Raw genomic sequence first — 17,061 nt, forward strand, 5'->3', positions numbered from 1 at the left:
ATCCACTATGATAATGAAAAAGTTGCATGGGAGTTTGGTGCGATTTAATTTTTTTGTTTTTTCTCGTGGGATAAAAAGGGCTTGAGCGCCCGACAACTCAGTCTTTATCGACATAAACTAGATTCCTGCCTTCGAAGGAGAATCGGGTGAAGCTACTGGGAAATCGATCTTGGCGTCCGTCATTAGCATTCGCATTGTAGATGCCTAAGTGTTCACATAGTTTATTGGAGAAAGAAAAATTTATTAAAATGCCAATATTTTTATAGTAAGCTACTCAATACTTAAGTTGTAATAAGCTTTTTTTACTTATTCATAGCTCCATATGAGTCTAGTTTAACTATTTTATTCCATTGATACAATCGGGATTACAAAATCTTATTTTTAATAATGCTAGCTAGCACCCAAAGTTTTATATAATTCAAATAATTATATACACTTACAAATACAATAACGAATAAGTATTAACTCTTTATTGAATGTTTTTTGTTTTAGTTTGATATATTTTACTACAATGATTACCATCTAAATTTAAGCAAAGTATGACTAAAACAACAACAACAAAACTAAATCCATATACAATAGTTTATGCCTAAGATATACCATAGTGTGATTATATGTTTTAGTACCCAGAAGTATCATAGAGGCTCTAAATATACTTAATCTAACCAATATACCAAAAGAACTTTCTAGCTAGAGGACTCTAACAATATGCCAATAGAACTTTCTAGCTAGAAGAGGAATGCATGGAAAATGCCAAACTAAGACCGAGCTCCATGGAGGCCTTAGTTTGAAAAAAAAATCAAAAATTCAAACTTGCCAGTTTAAAAAATTCTGAAAAAATGCGCATGGACCTAGTGAAATAGTGTACATGTGTGTAAATTTTCAGGTTGAAATACGTTGCAAATGTGAGCTACACAAAGAAAAACAAATCGGGGGCTTTTTAGCATACTCATCCTCAAAATCCATGATTTTGTTTTTTATGCAGCTCGCAGTTCAAGGTATTTTCATCCTGAAATTTTACACACATACACATTGCATCCTTGTATAGTTTCTTCGAATTTTTTGAAACTGAAAAGCCTGAATTTTGAATTTTTCAAAATTAAGGCCTCCATGGAGCTCGGTCTCTAAAATGCCCTACTCGGAATGCATAGCTTATTTTAACAAATATGTAATTATATAGTGTATGTGGTGTCAATAAGTGCCTTCTCCTATGTGCATTTATTCTCATAGGAGAAATGGTAGCAAGGATCATTTTTAGGACAGTAAAACCGCACCTAATCCCAGCCCTATCATGACTAGGCAGTTTTTGTCCGTTCGTTTGTTTGATCTGGCCAATGTGGACCGTTAGATGTGCTGTCAATGAGGTGTCCCATGCAATTTTTTTCCTGACCACTGTCCTAAAGGGACGCTACTCTGAAAGGAAAAACAGAGATCTCTGGTTGCATTGGGGGGGGGGGGGGGGGGGGGGGGGGCGTTTTGGCTCCAGGGAGCGTTTGCTCCCGCATGAACAGTAATTCAAAAAAAAGTACTCCCTCCGATCCATATTATTTGTCTTAGATTTGCCTTCACAAGGATGTAACTAGACATATTTTAGTGTTAGATACATATGTTTCTAGAGAAATATAAGACAAGTAATATGGATCGGAGGGAGCAGTAAAATGTTTTTAAAATATTCTGTTTTTTTGTGATTGTTCGTATTAGTGTCGCAAGCATGCTTGACAATTTTCATGCGAAATGGAGCTTTGGTGTTTCGTTGGTAAAAGAACAAATTTGGGTTGACATAATTGGTGGTAACATTTGGTGTTCAATTTGTTTTTATGCACTGGCCAAAATGTTTAACCTTTTATCCTAATATTTGCAGGTAGCATTTGGATGTGACTGAATCCACAATTTTTTTGCTGGGACATTTTTGACATTTCAAAAATCTTTTCTCGCACAAGAGCACGTGCACCCGGAGTCAAATTGGATTACATGGTTACTTGGTCCTTTTCTCCTGGCCCATTTGTCTACATTCCATGCAACAACACCAGAGATCCAGTCGATCGGGCAGCTACTCCAAGGAACAGTTCTCAACCTCGTGACGTGAGGGTTTCGTCTAGGGCAGCCGTCGCCGTTAGGGAATTATTGGTCTCCTCGCCTCCGGCTGCCATCTTGGCACTGAGGGGTGTGGGATCTCGCATCTTCAAGAGTTCTATTTTTTTGTCATCGTCTAGTGATCATCTGTTTTGTGAGTAAAAATTTACTCTCATTCTCAATTTTTTATTATATTTTCTATTTTTTATCTAAATCAGTAAAATTACAGGTGTTTCTATAAGAAAAAAAGACAGCCAGTCAATCGCTAACCCTCAATCAAAAATAAAATAAAAAAACAATCGCGAACCCTCGCGTCGGTCGATAGAATCGACGATGCTTGCACTGGTGGATCCATGTTGGATGCCGACTTCACCCGATCTGCCGTGGATCTCGAAGCCGGTGGACTCTGGACCTTCTTCTCTGTATTAGCAAGCTGTACCACCAACAGTCTTTTCAATATTCCTGCATGTCAACAGCTTCATCTTCCTCCAGCGATGTACCTTGGTCATGATCTCCCGCAGCAATCTACAGGATCCGAGCTCCCGCTTCATGAAAACCGTGAGCATGTGAGGCAAGAGCTTCACGTTGGAAAAGCATTCGCACCCATCTGGAGGGCTGCACGATCTTCTTTGTTCTACAAACTTGCTCAATAGCAGGAGCCGGCATTACAAATTTTCTCGGCGGGTTATCGAATGAATTGATGCTATTCTTAGCTATATGCGATGGCTGTACATTGCAGCTTCGGGTACCGGAGAGAAACACGCACTTGCCTCCTTAACCAAGGAGGTCAAAAGTATTCTATTCGCTGCTCTAGCTTCAAGGGCACACACTAGTTCTTCATATATTCTTCGGCATGGGTACTTTGAGATCTTGTCGTCATATTCGTGTGCATCATCCTGAAACTTAGACAGCTCCTCAGCTGTAAATAACTGAAAGAAACACACTCCACCAGTGTTACAACACGAACAACAACTTTCCAACAAATGTACCTGAAAGCAAAGGATTTACAGATATTAGGATTTACCTCTTCTGGATCACCAACTAGAATTTCTTCTTCGGAGAAAGATATAAGCATCAGAGCTGTTGAGAGTTTCAGTAAGCTCCAGCCCTGGGTGTTAATGCCAGACACATCCTTAAGTTGCTTGCCAGCGCGTCTCAAGCACGCATCATGTTTCTTCTCAATTTCATCGCAATCATAAAAGGCACATGCTGAAAGAACAATGCGCTCATTGACCTGGACACAAATAGCAATTGCTTCGTCACCGAAGAAAAATGTGAAGGCAAATATATTCTATTGCACCCAAAGCTTTGGTCAGTGCACAAATTATCGGGAAGCAGAACAAGATGACAAAGAAAGCATCACTGAAGAACACGAAGGGCACTCACTAGGCAACTACTCCCTCCGTTTCTAAATATTTGTCTTTCTAGACATTTCAACAAGTGACTACATACGGAGCAAAATGAATGAATCTACACTCTAAAATATGTCTATATAAATCCGTATGTGATAGTCTATTTAGAATCTCTAAAAAGATAAATATTTAGGAACAGGGGGAGTAGTAAACTCACCATATCTGGTTTGACATCAAAACCTTTACGATTCAGGAACATTATTAGTCCTTGACTCATGGGGAGGCGTTCCTCCTTAGTCAGCTCTGATTTTTCCATAGGCACTAGACTATGGATGATATGCTTCACGCCCCACGTCACCTCCATCACAGTTTCATCGAAAATGCAAGGTATGCCCTGAAAAGAAATCGGGACAAACGGTGATCAAATTTATTCACAACCATAAAACAAACAAGGAGTAAACTAACCATGCTCGCTTCTATGATTGCTTTATACTCAGGTTTCCCAACAACTAACATCTGCCCAGGACGGCGCCACCTCTTGATGAACTTAGACAGCCTTCTGCAAACACCAGTGTCAGACCTAATGGCGCTGGACTTGTCCTTGAATTTTTTGAATTGTTTGAGCCAAACAATCTGACAAAGAAATAAAAAAAAGGATGACCTTGTCACGCGAGGTTTCTCAACGTGGTTACAAGATACAACTAATTCAGAATATAAGCACAAACATCTACTAAGGGAACGTGATACAATTGAACATATCGTGATAATGACGAACATTGCAAGATCTCTAGCTAACTCAGATGATTAGTGTGAAAACAAAGAAGTACTCCCTCCATAAAGAAGCAAGAGAGGGAAGGGAACGAGTGGGGCACTAACATATCGTGCCATATATTCTGCTCCGAAGTTCGACCAGATATTCTCAAGAAGATGATGAAGAGAGAAAAGGGAATATAAATTAGCCGATGACATGAACAACAAGAGAAGGCGAGAACATCAGGAAGGCAGGTAGTACCGTGGTACCTCCTTGGCGCCTGGCAGATAGAGCTGGACCCCGTCGAAAGATAGAATTGCAAAGCCCGAGGGCGTCTCCAGCAGCAGTAGCATCAGCCCGTGGTTCCCTAATTTGTAAGCTGCATGCCAAGCTCAGTAACCTTGAGCAGAACAAGAAAAAACCGCACGAAGACCAATCGCCCATTCAGGTACCATCTAATCTAATCAAATGCCAAAACCCTAATTAGCACACGCCCTGTGGGGTTTAAATCTGTAGGATCGAGTATGAAATATGAATCGATCGATCTGTGTGTTTGCCCCGCAGCGTGCATATGCTAGTGCTACTGCAGATAAGGATTCCTCCTACTCGAGATCAAGTTTTCACCCGCCGGCGCCGTGGGTGGATTCAGAGAGGGAGGATGACATCGGCGGCGAGCAGGCGGCTCACCTATACTTGTGATCGTCCCCTCCGGAGGAACACGATCACCCTTGGTCCGTACACCCATAGCCGGAGGACCAGGCCAACGTCGCCTCCTCGACGGCAGAGGCCGTAGCCTCATCGAGGAACATCGGGAGGAGAGGAGGGGAGGTTGGCCGAAGTTGCGGCCGCACCGGTAGTGATGTTACAGAGTCGTGTAGGCTTTTGACTTTGAAACAAAACTTCCCAACGGGGTCTTGTATTTGCGTTCTAGAGATTTTGTCAGGGTTTGGGATATTGGGGTATCTTCAATATAGACCTTCATATCGCCCGCAAACGTCCCATCGAGCTGCCTGAACGTAATATGTCACCCAACATGGCACGTACCCCATCTGTCCATGAATCAGTCCGGTTGACCGAATCCCCGCAAACCGGATGCAAATCACGGAGGCTTTGCGGGTGTCCGGACTACAACCACATAAGCGTCCCACACACTGGTCCCATCCAAAACCATCTCCCGCACACACGGCCTCCCGCATGACCGTACCTCCGCTCCCAGCCCTGCATTCATGCCAGCACAGAGCAGACGCGGCCTCTCATGAAAGCCGGCATTGAAGAAAAGTGCCACGTCTCGGTCTCCACGTCTCTTCAATGCTGGAGCAACGTCACTTGATAGGACAGGCGATGGCTATCTATCACATTCTTAGCGGCATTAAACAGGTGCGGCGACCAAGAAACCCACTCGTAGCGGAGCAACATGACTAGATAGGACGGGAGGGCTATCTACTGCAATCAAACCGGCTCCCGTCTGTCTGCTTGCCGGCATTAAACAAGTGTGACGACCGAGAAATCCACTCCGGTGCCTGCATTGACACAACCCGCTGCTTAGCCTGGTCGGCGCTCGCTATTTAAACGCGGCTTCGTCCGGCACAATCCGCACTGCACCACATCCACTTCTGAGCTTCCTCCGCGCACGATCTCCACTATTAACACGAGCTCTAGGGCGAGGTGGGAGAGCCTCTCAACAGGGTAGAAGCATGAGGTGGCGAACCTTGCGACCGGATGGCAGAATGTTGTGCACAGTAGATACATGTCGGCTTGCCCGCGATCTCGTCGGAGATGCGAGACGGCAACTCGACGACGAAGGAAGTGTCCGACGACGAGTTGATGCCCCTGCCCGCGCTTGTCCATGTCGGCTTCTCCATGAAGCAAGCGTAGGCCACTTTGATGTTGTCATGGCAAATGTGCAGCCAGCACCGCCATGGACAAAACGGTATATATTAAACCAGCATGGCTAAAAAGGCGCGCCCATACATAGCTCACAGCGAGGCGGAAGGCAGCCTCACTCCGCGATAGATCTCGCTTATAGTGAGACTAGCATCCGTCTCGCCCGAAGGGTTCGTGCGTGTGGGCCAACCCGTTAACGTTGCAGCTCGCTTACGTATAGTTTTGTCCGGGTTTTACTTTTTTTTAATATCTTTTGGTTTTCTTTTTATTTTTCATGGAGTTTCTTTTGTTTTCTATTTTTCATCATTTGTTTTACTGTTTTTACAGGTTTTTTTACTGTTCTTACTTTTTTGGTTTGACTGGCCTTTTTGATTTGCTTTTCTGTTTCCTTTGTTTTATTGTGTTTCCTTTTCGGTTTTTAAAGGTTTTATTTGTACATTTTTGGTATACACCAGGAGCAATTTCTATATACATGTTCCCGTAAAAAAAATCTATATACATGTTTAATACTCTGCCAAATACTAGATTAACATTTTTGACAACTTATATTTTTTATATCCACCTTTTATACACATTGTACATTTTTTTATAGACCAGGAACGCTTTTTATTTCTAGTTTTATAATACACCTTGTACAATTTTTGTATACATCAGAAACATTTTTTTATATATACATGTTTAACATCTTCGAAATTCATGATTACCATTTCTTAAAAGATACTAGATTTTCTATGTCTACTTTTTCCATACACATTCTACATTTTCTATATATATCGGGACCATTTGTTATATACACGTTTAATATTGTCCATACACATTCTACTTCTTCCATATACATTCTACACTGTTTTGTTTTATTCTTTTTTATATGCATTGTACATTTGTTGTATATGTTATATACATGTTGTCTATACATACTTAGCATTTTTAGTGCATGATTAACATTGTTCAAAAAAATTATGTAAAATGATTTTTGTAATAAACATACTCAGAATATTTCGAAACTTAAGAAAAGTAAAAAAAAGAAAAAAGTGAGAAAAAAGCGCTGAAGGCGTGTGTCAGCTTTGCGCCTCCCCAATCGGGCGGCTGGCTTTACCTAGACCTCCTACGATCTTACTTGAAGCGAGACATGTGTCTCCATAAAAAAAAAACTTGAAGCGAGACATAGAAGCGCCCCCCTCGCCTGCTCGCAGCTCCTACGGAGCGCCGCAAATGGGCTGGCCCAGGTAGGTTTCCTTTAAGCTGGTCTTTTGTCCTGCTTTTATTTGTTCATTTTTTCTCTTTTATTATTATTTGGAAAATATTATTTATACTTATATTTAAAAACATAAAATAAAATCATGAATTTAAAAACAGTATTAAGACAATGTAAAACAATTGTTAGCATAGTTCTGAAAAATTGTTGATAGCATATTAAAAAAATGTTCGTGCCATTTTAAAAATATTTATCAAACACTCACGTCTTTCAAATGTAAAACTTATAGAAAATAAGTGTTTCAAATGTATATGAAAATTATTGATAGCATAAAACAAATGTTTGTGACATTTTAAAAATGTTCACGTGTTTCAAAAAAATCCACATTATAATGAAATGTTAATCTTGCTTTTTTTTTGCTTTCCTGATAGGCTTCACGACGCTTTTTTAGTTTTTTCGGTTTTTCTTCATTGATCATTCCTGCATACTGCTCACTGTCTTTTCTCCTTCTTTGTTCCTTGGCATCCATGACCAGAGATCGCGACCCCAATTGCTTGTCTACATGATACTTTTTTCATATTGTATGCATATGTCGTTAATTAAAAAAACATATTAGATTTTGCATCATAAATAGAACATAGAATCTACTTATAAGTTACATTAAGTATGCTGGATGTTAGCATTAGAATATATGTGTTTATATAGTGTCATATTATTCCTAGATCCAATTTAGAAAATAGGAAAATAATATTGAAGTAAGAGCACTGATATATACATGACATTTTTCGTCTAATTTTAGTACAACAATGTAAATTAGACGTCGATATATAAGTAGTGACAAAGCATATCACACTTTCAGATTAACCATCCTAATCTATACCAACATAAAAAGATCTGAAGGGGCAGATCCAACTGATTTCGACCATCAAACTAGGTCAATCCAACGACCTAGACTGCTCCGATGGCGAGCGTTCAAAGTGTTTAAGGTGCAATTAATATCATACCAAATATTGCACTAATCATAGAATTAACACACAAATAATAGCATACCCAACATCCGCGTGCAACTAATATATTGCCTAAATATTAACGTGCGTTGCACGTGCGTATTTACTAGTTAGTTATTAACATCAGACAATAAAAATACGAAGATGTAGGTCAGACGTCTATAAATAGTGATAAAGCATATCATACTCGCAGATTAACCATCCTAATGAGTTACTACCATCAGACAATAAAAATATCGTACACGCAAGACTTCTGTTGAAACTATTTTACCTTCATGCAATTGTTCTTCCATACAACCTCCAGCATGTCCATCTTCAGAGACATTAAGCATGGTACCTCTCATGATCCCGATTTCCTTCCTTAATTCTTCCATGTCACCTCGTGTCCTTCTCAAATTAGATTAGAGAATATATCTCTCAGGATTCCAATTTCTTTCCTCATTTCTTTTTTCTACCACGTTGTGTCCCGTTTAGTATAGCCCACATCATATATAAAAGATTAATTGCCTCGCTTTCCAGTTAATTAGCCACATTTTCCTCCTTTATTTTCTGTAATGATCTCCTATATGCTTGCCTGACACCCAAGAAACACAAAAACGTGTGTGTATATATATATATATATATATATATATATATATATATATATATATATATATATAAAAGTAGATTGGATGTGAGAGAGCGAGGTGGGACTATGTATTATCTCAATGAATCTTAATTTTAACCAAAACCGCAGGCCAGCTCGGTTGGCCACTCCGTTATGTGCTAGTCGACAGGTTTTGAGTTTGAGTCTGCTTGCCAGTGAATTTTTTTTTTGCCTCAGGCTACTGGCTCGCCGGCCCACTCCGACTTCTGGCCCAGGAGACTTATTTTTCTGTTGCGGACTAAAAAATCGGACACGTACGTTATTTTAGTATCACCTCGTTGGCGGCCTGTCGGACCAAAATTAATCATGTATGGCCGGACGAAAAATGGACGGAATTACGATGGTAAAAAGCAATAGCCCCTTTATTAGTATATATAGATATAGATTTATCACTTGAATTATAGCACGGGCCGCATCACAGGCGACAAGTTCTTCTTTTCCACATTCATGACATGTTTAGGGAGGGTTGCCGTCATAAAGGTCACGACGGTTTTACGGAGGGTTGCCCCATAAAGGTTACCAATGAGGCATATGGCCATCTATAGTATGTGATATGCACGCTGTGCGTACTCGAGAAAAAAAATGAGGCATGGCCTCCGCGACGATTTTTCATCGACAATGAGGGCAATCAGCTATGTTTTTGTATAGAAAACTATCAAAGATGACTGTTATATATGTGACGGTGTAGTATAGAAAATGTGGGTTGTGAGTACATCTATTGACATTGGGTTGTGAGTACATATTGACGATGCAGATGTGGATTTGACAGTGTGCAAAAGTTCCTAATTTAATCATCATTTCAAATGCAAAATGCAATATAATCTAAAGCCTTTTATCAACCAGTCACTCGACGCCGCCCGTGCCTCTCACCGCGGCATGCCGTTTGTGTCGTTCAGTGGCACTGGAACAGGCAAAACTACAGTCACCTGAAATTCCACGGCATCTCGGGCTGGTTAAGTGTCATATGTAGGAGAACATGCCTGCACTATATTACATCTTTAAATTTTGAGTAACATTTCATATTTATGCTTGACAATTGAGGAGATTCATAACCATTTTCCGCGAGGGGGGGGGGGCATGCCCCCCTTTGGCCCTAGAGAAGCTTCATCCGTGCACGCAGACCAAGTCAGCCATGCCCTTTATTTCGTTTTGTACCTCGCACCTCCTTGGAGGATTGTAACTGAACTTCGTCCTTTTCAATGAAAAGAAACACAAAGGTGATGATCCTCGCTAATTAACCACAACTACTGATGTTCCACAACATCTCGGGCCTCCCGTCAAGTACACCCGTCAGGCACCTTGGTGGTGTCACTGGATGGGAATGGGCACTCCCCACACCATCTAGGGTGCCGTGGACATGGTACCTAATGGCAACAAAGAGAGGGTGAGGATCATCATCATGCCGGACATCTACATGTAAGATCTAACTTCTATGGTCCTACTTATCTTTCAGACGAAAAGCAATGTTTATTTTATCATCCGTCCATATGATGCAATGTATTTCATTTTTTTTGCCACATTATAATAAAACATCAATCTTGTTTTTGAAAATGTTAAACATATATTAAATAAATGTTTCAAATGTATATGAAAATTGTATAATTTTTATCAAAAATAAACATCAAACATGTATTTAAAAGAAATGTTAATCTTGTATTTAAAAATGCTTATCATGTAATAAATAATATTAAGCATGCATAATTTTCTTGATGTACAAAAAAATGTAGGCATCAATTTTTAAATGATGTATTTTCAAAAATTTAACATGTATAAAAATAATATATCACATGTACATGAAAAATATACATAGAAAATAGAGGAAAAGGTTACCAAAAAATTAGAAAAAAAAAATGACAATCAAAAAGGTTCTAAACCGGAGAAAAAGCTATGAAAACCATAAAGAAAAACACATGAAAAGAAAGAAAGAAAAAGCACAAAGAAAACCTTAGAAAAGCGGTGAAAAGGGAAGAGAAATGTTGGAAAACGAAAAAAAATCGGTGAAAAACAGTAAACCCCAGGAAGAAACAAAAAATAAAGAAAAAAACAAAAAAAAACAACATACAAGTGCAAGTGAGCGAGCGGCTGAGCTGTACAGTACTGGGCCCGTTCGCTCGCTCTTTGGGTGCATCTTCAGACAGAAAAATACCATGCCCCGGGCCGAGGCCCTGGGTTCCTTAGGCCCAGCCCTAGCAGTGCACACCGAGCCAACGACACGAACACAAAGCGAGGTGTATATTTTGGTACCCCTAAAAAAGGTGTATATTTTGGTACCCCTAAAAAAGGTGTATATTTTGATTTTCGAAGAATGAATAAGGGTCTGTTTAGAATACATCTAAATGTGACATAGTTATGTCACATCTAAACTGATATTCATTCTGTTTGAGATCTATTTTTTTGTTTTAGTTTTTTTGTTTCTTGTCGCTGTATTATATATTTATGAAAGCTTAGATGTGATATTTTTGAAATACATCTAGATATGAATTAGACAAACTGTAATATAAAACCAAAGGCAAACCGGGTACAACCGGCCATGGCGGCAGCGCTTCGGCTTGCGGCGAGGAGGATCTGCGGCGGCGCCCGCAGGCCTTCCTCGCAGCAGTGGGCAAGGAGGCACCGATGAGGATCAGCAACGGCAACGGCAGCACCTCGCTTCTCCGGACGTTCAGCGAATCACCGCAGAATAACCTTGTCAACAACAACGCATGGGATCCGCCGAGCCTCAGCGCACGGGCGGAGGAGAAGAAGCAGGAGCTGCTCTAGATCCTCCGGCAGATGGACCGTCGCCACTGCAAAAACTTCGACATGGAGATGGAGAACAAGAAGCTCATCCACCTGCTTGCGCGATCCTCTGATCCTCTGCACCATAGTACGTAATTAATAAATTAATTATGCGCTTGGTTTTCATTTGCAGCTCAATTGGATACTATTTTCTAGAGAATCATTGGTTAAAAACTTAAAATCCACGATCGGGGCGTCTCTTGGGCTCCTTGCACTCATCCACGTGGAGGCAGAGTATGTAATTCCTGTGATTGATGGAATATGTAAGATGGTGAAGGCGTGAAGCAGCTCTTACGTGTGAGAAAGCAGAATGACCAACGTTAATTCTTATGTGTATATGCCTTAGCAATTAAAAGAATTGTCAGAATTTCTCTATGTGGACGTGTAAGTTGTTGAGCAGTGCTTATGATCGGTACCTGTGGGTGCTAGTAGCTATAGCTTTCTTCTGTGTTGATTATGCGCCGATACTTTCACATTCTTAGGCCTTGTATAATACAAAGTGCTTAGGGAGATACTTAGTAAAATAAACTGAATTTTTCTTAAACGGCAGTGTTTATTTTTATAAGAGGAATGCTAAATTAAGCGTTTATCTTATATAAATGAGTCATTTTACAGTGCATCCGGACGATATGGACTGTCCGTCGGAGCGAAATCGACGATCCAGATCCGATGCAATACACTGATGTCACGTGTATTATATCAGACCCCGAGGGGCATTTTCGGGAGAAAAAATATTTCGAACTGATCTGTTTTTCCCTCCCAAATATTTCGAGGGTATTCTCGGTATGAATTTGTGGGCTATTTTCGGTTCGATATTTATCCCGTTCGCTAGGGTTTATGCCTCGCCGCCGCTACGGTTTTGATCCTCGCCGGCAGGATCTAGCCGCTCATCGCGGCCCCTCCCTCCCTCGTCACCGGCAGGATCTAGCGGCACGTCGCGGCCCCTCCCTCCCTCGTCGCCGGCAGGATCAAGCCGCGCGTCGCGGCCCTTCCCTTCCTCCACCCCAATTCCCTCGCGATCTCGCACCACATTTTCAACGAACACGAGAGGAGGCCCACTGCCCTCCCCGCGGCGGCCGCCGGCGAAGAGTCGGCGCCATCCCACCTCCCAGTTGTCCATGCGGGTGCCTATAGCCACAAGGTTATAGGCAACCTCTTTCCCACACCCCAATTGGTTGTTTGCGTCCTCTACATATCATTTCTCAGCCATGGCTGCAGCTTCTATCTAGCCATGCATCTCGTCCGATGGCAAGGTGGTTGGGTATGGATCATGTTCTGCGGGACTAGATGAAGCCGGCCGCCGGCCTCGACGGCTAGCCCCATTCGTCCACCCCGACTGCTTGATCTACAAACGTTCAATCGTTGCATTCAACATGTATTCTTTCAATTTGGCTAATAGGTGAGATTTGGAGATCAATGGAGATGATAAGCTATTAATTTTGGAATGCACTATAAACAATTCATAGCTTATGTTGCTCAATATTTATGATGCTCGCTTCTTCTTGTGCAATTGCTGGACTGGGATCAACAGACTTGGCATGTGCTTTATATGAAAAATTAGATTCACATGGGATATCCACCTTTTCAAGATTGCTGTTAAGTCTTATTATGATGTTTTAGCCTTGTTAAAGGGAGAGTAATGGTCCTCGCAAAAACTAGAGAGAAAGGAATGAGCATTCGATTCTTCCATATGTTGCATTTCATTCTTCTGTGTTTAGTTATGTCCAACATTTGTTACATGCACACACTTGACAAGGTTAGTACAAGTAGTAATTTTTCCTCTGTTTTGCAGGGCTATGACAGAACATGCTATGTGATTCCCTCAGGCAGGATGGATGTACCATGTCCACACCACTGTGCTCCTGAAGGTGATCGCTTCAATTCAGCATTGCAGCACCTGCAGAGGCCCCCTATGTTACGTGCTTTTACTCTTGTTATCCTATGCTCTATTTTTTTGGCTTTGCGGCCTGCCTACGGGACATAGCTGGGATTGTGTGTTGAATCAGGCAGTATTTTTGACTTCTGTTGTGAGGCTATGCTCATGCTTTAATAATTTTTTCTCTCATATGAAAATAGACATACCATAATCCATTATTCTTCTAGGGTTGCCCCAGGCACCATTATTGTCACATGGTAGTAAAAAGCAAATATAGATTTCTACGAGATCCCGTAGAGACCAAATTTATTTCAAGCAAAATATAGTAACCAATATTATTGAAGTTTTACAACTTGACTCATGTGCAATGGACTAATAACACGGCTAGGAAACCTTCTTCGGGACTAAAACCCAACCACACCTTACTCTATCGCTTTATGGCCAAGTGTACACTCCACATGTAAGAATGAACCACAATGCTGGACTAACTGCTTGCATCCTCGTCGTCTTCAACCGCAGCTGCATCCGATTGCCTAGCATGATACTGCCTGAACCTAGTCCCGCATTTCATTTTGTTGTAGGGTGAATCGACAAGCACAACAGGTAGCTCTCTTCTGAATTTGTCGATGTAGGCCTGCATGCGAGGATATGTTAGTATTGTTCCATATGTTTCAGAAAATGACAAAATTTTAGGTGTTACTTTACGTACTTCGTCATATTGCAACCTTAGTTTTACTCCCATAAATAATTCGATGTTCTTCAGCATGTACAGTGCACTACAAGAACTGCAACATTTTATGTTGTTAGATCAGCATTTCAGATATTAACAATCTAAAACAAAAACAAAAGCTAATATTGTTGACTGACGTCTCATCGGATTTTGGCACATTAATATTCCGTACTGGCCATTGCGTCACGTTAATGTCTTCCCATGCATTGCTTTCAATCCCATTGACTCGCATCGCTGCTCTCAGATGTGCTTCCATCCCAGGTACCTGCAAGCCCAATGGGATGAGAAGTTGCCTACGACTAATACTTACATACGATGTTAAATCCTTTCTTATAATTAAATATGTTGAAATTCTCACCATGTTATTTACTTCTTTGGGTATCATACAGTGGAAAAGTGAATCAAGAACCCGAATCTCCTTCCTTATGGGGTTTACGACCACAAGGAACCAGTGGGTGTATAAACTTTTCGTAGGTAGGAAAACCTGGAGTGCACAGATAAATAGATCAACGTGCATATTAATAAAAAAATCTGTTCTATGTCAGCTTAATATACCATATCATGTTTCAGGTAGGTGGTTCCTTGTGATGTTCCAGGAATGCCTGCCAAAGCGTCCTCGTAGCACTCCTCTATCCTACCATCTCTTTCGGGTTTAGTGACGCCGGCCACCCTCTCAATGTCAACCAGTTGGCCGTCCCTTGTGTCATTTGGTTGATCATTACACATGAGCTGGATCGCAGCATAAACCACCTACAACAATAATCAAGTTAATTGTATTGTACAAAAATGAAACTTCATAAACAAATTTGTGAAATACTATCTTACTTCGTCACCCAACCATACGCCATCTTCAGATTCATCTTTATGGGTGAGGTATTGCAAATGCTTTGATAGCACGACAATGTCATCAACTAACACCATTTGTTTTTTCACGATTTGTAGTGTTGATCAGTGACGCCACGAAATCCCGTCGAACCACGTCTAGCTGGTCCCTCTGGGTTTCAGGAACTTCTGACCTCTTTTTTAAGTTGCTAGAGCCGATTTTCCTCTTTTTACTGTTCGTGTACTCGGAATCATTTGTACACTCTGATGGAGTCTTTTTTTTCCTTTTTTTCTTCTCAGTGTCGTACGAAGCATACTCGTCATCCTTAAATAATTGCAATACCACCCTTTTCTTTTCGCCCCCATGATTTGGTGGCGTCGATCCAACCACACTTACTTGTTACTGCTTTTCAAAGGATTCATCATGGCTGTCATCATCTGTGAAGGCACGGGGCTCTTCAGGATCTCGCGATCTCGTAGCCTTCACAGAGTGCTGCTTACTCCGTCTGTTGAACGGATTCTGTCAGACGAAATAAACCGTGTGTTAGCCTTTAGCAGATTCTTGCTCAATTATAGGTAAAATGTGCATCACCTGGAAATCTTCAAGGCTTGTGGTGGCTTTGGAATGCATTTGGTTATCAAAACTAGGAGCTCCCTGGATATCATCCACCTCTTTCAAAAGCTTATGAATACCACTGAGATCCTGTTTGATATTTGCAGCAGCTCTTTCGAATGCTTCATCCTGTACGTGGAAGATCAAATGTTATTTCTGAAACGACAATGATTGTTTCATAATTAAGTTAACATGCGTACGTCAAAATCTTCATCAAGGTTCTTCATGGGGGGCTCCATGTCATCATTTTTTATTCCCTGCTTACAATCATGCTTAGCATCGACCTCCGTGACATCCTTTTGTTTCCCCTGGTCAGAAGCCTGCTCAGCATTCTCAACAGAGGCCTCCATTGGGTGTGAAGGTGCCCCGAGGTCAGATAGATGTATGTCGTCCACTCCTGGAAATATTCCATCGTGTTTTTTCTTTAAAAAATACATGTTAGTCTGGGGTGTTTTGATAGTAAACTAAATTAGAAAAAAACTTGTACACGTGAATTTCCAATTATATATACTAATCTCATAATTCTAGGCTTACCTTCAATTCTTTGATGAGGTCCTCCGTGAGCTTGCCATTTGTACGGGTACGCCTAAGGCACTCATCCATTTTCTTTTCAAGGGTGCACATCCTATGGTTTTGTTCTGTACCGGACTCCCGCACGAGGGAGGCAACTTCTTGCAAATCAGTCAATACACGTCCGACGAGTACCTTAATCTGAGACTTTGAAACAGTTAGAATCATATAACTTCATACTAGTTGGAATGTTACAATATATATTTGTGCCTTATGTAACTCATTTAGCTGAGCGCCAGTCTTCGGTTTGGCCAGCGTACCATCTCGTGCTGGAATGAAAGGCCTCATCAGGTCCTCAACATACTTCAGTTTAGTGTCGTTAGTATGATTTAAAAAATATATATGTTACATAATCCAGGCAATGTGCTGACATTTTACCTCTCCAACTCCCAGATAATTATTCTGGATTATATTGTCAACCTTTTTTGCCTTCTCCTCGCTCCAGTTCTGGATCAGCGGCCTTAACCTTGATTCATACGAGATGCTAGAGTCCAATTGGTGCACTCTGAACTTCTCGTAGTACCATGTCTGCATGACAACAAAAGCAGTTTACAAACATTCACGTACATTATGTGATGTATGTTAGGTAACTGATAATTGTACTACTACAAATTACCTATAGCAGTGGTAGATTGCCCTCCAGAATTGCCTCACCATTTACAAAATTCTTCACGCTATCCATAAGATAGTCAAGCGTTAGCTGTCCAAGATTTGTGCCCTTTATCGTCTCAACGTTTCTAACAATCCCAATATATTTGTTATCC

This window comes from Triticum urartu, chromosome 3 (assembly GCF_003073215.2).
Source record: "Triticum urartu cultivar G1812 chromosome 3, Tu2.1, whole genome shotgun sequence".
Classification (NCBI taxonomy): domain Eukaryota; kingdom Viridiplantae; phylum Streptophyta; class Magnoliopsida; order Poales; family Poaceae; genus Triticum; species Triticum urartu.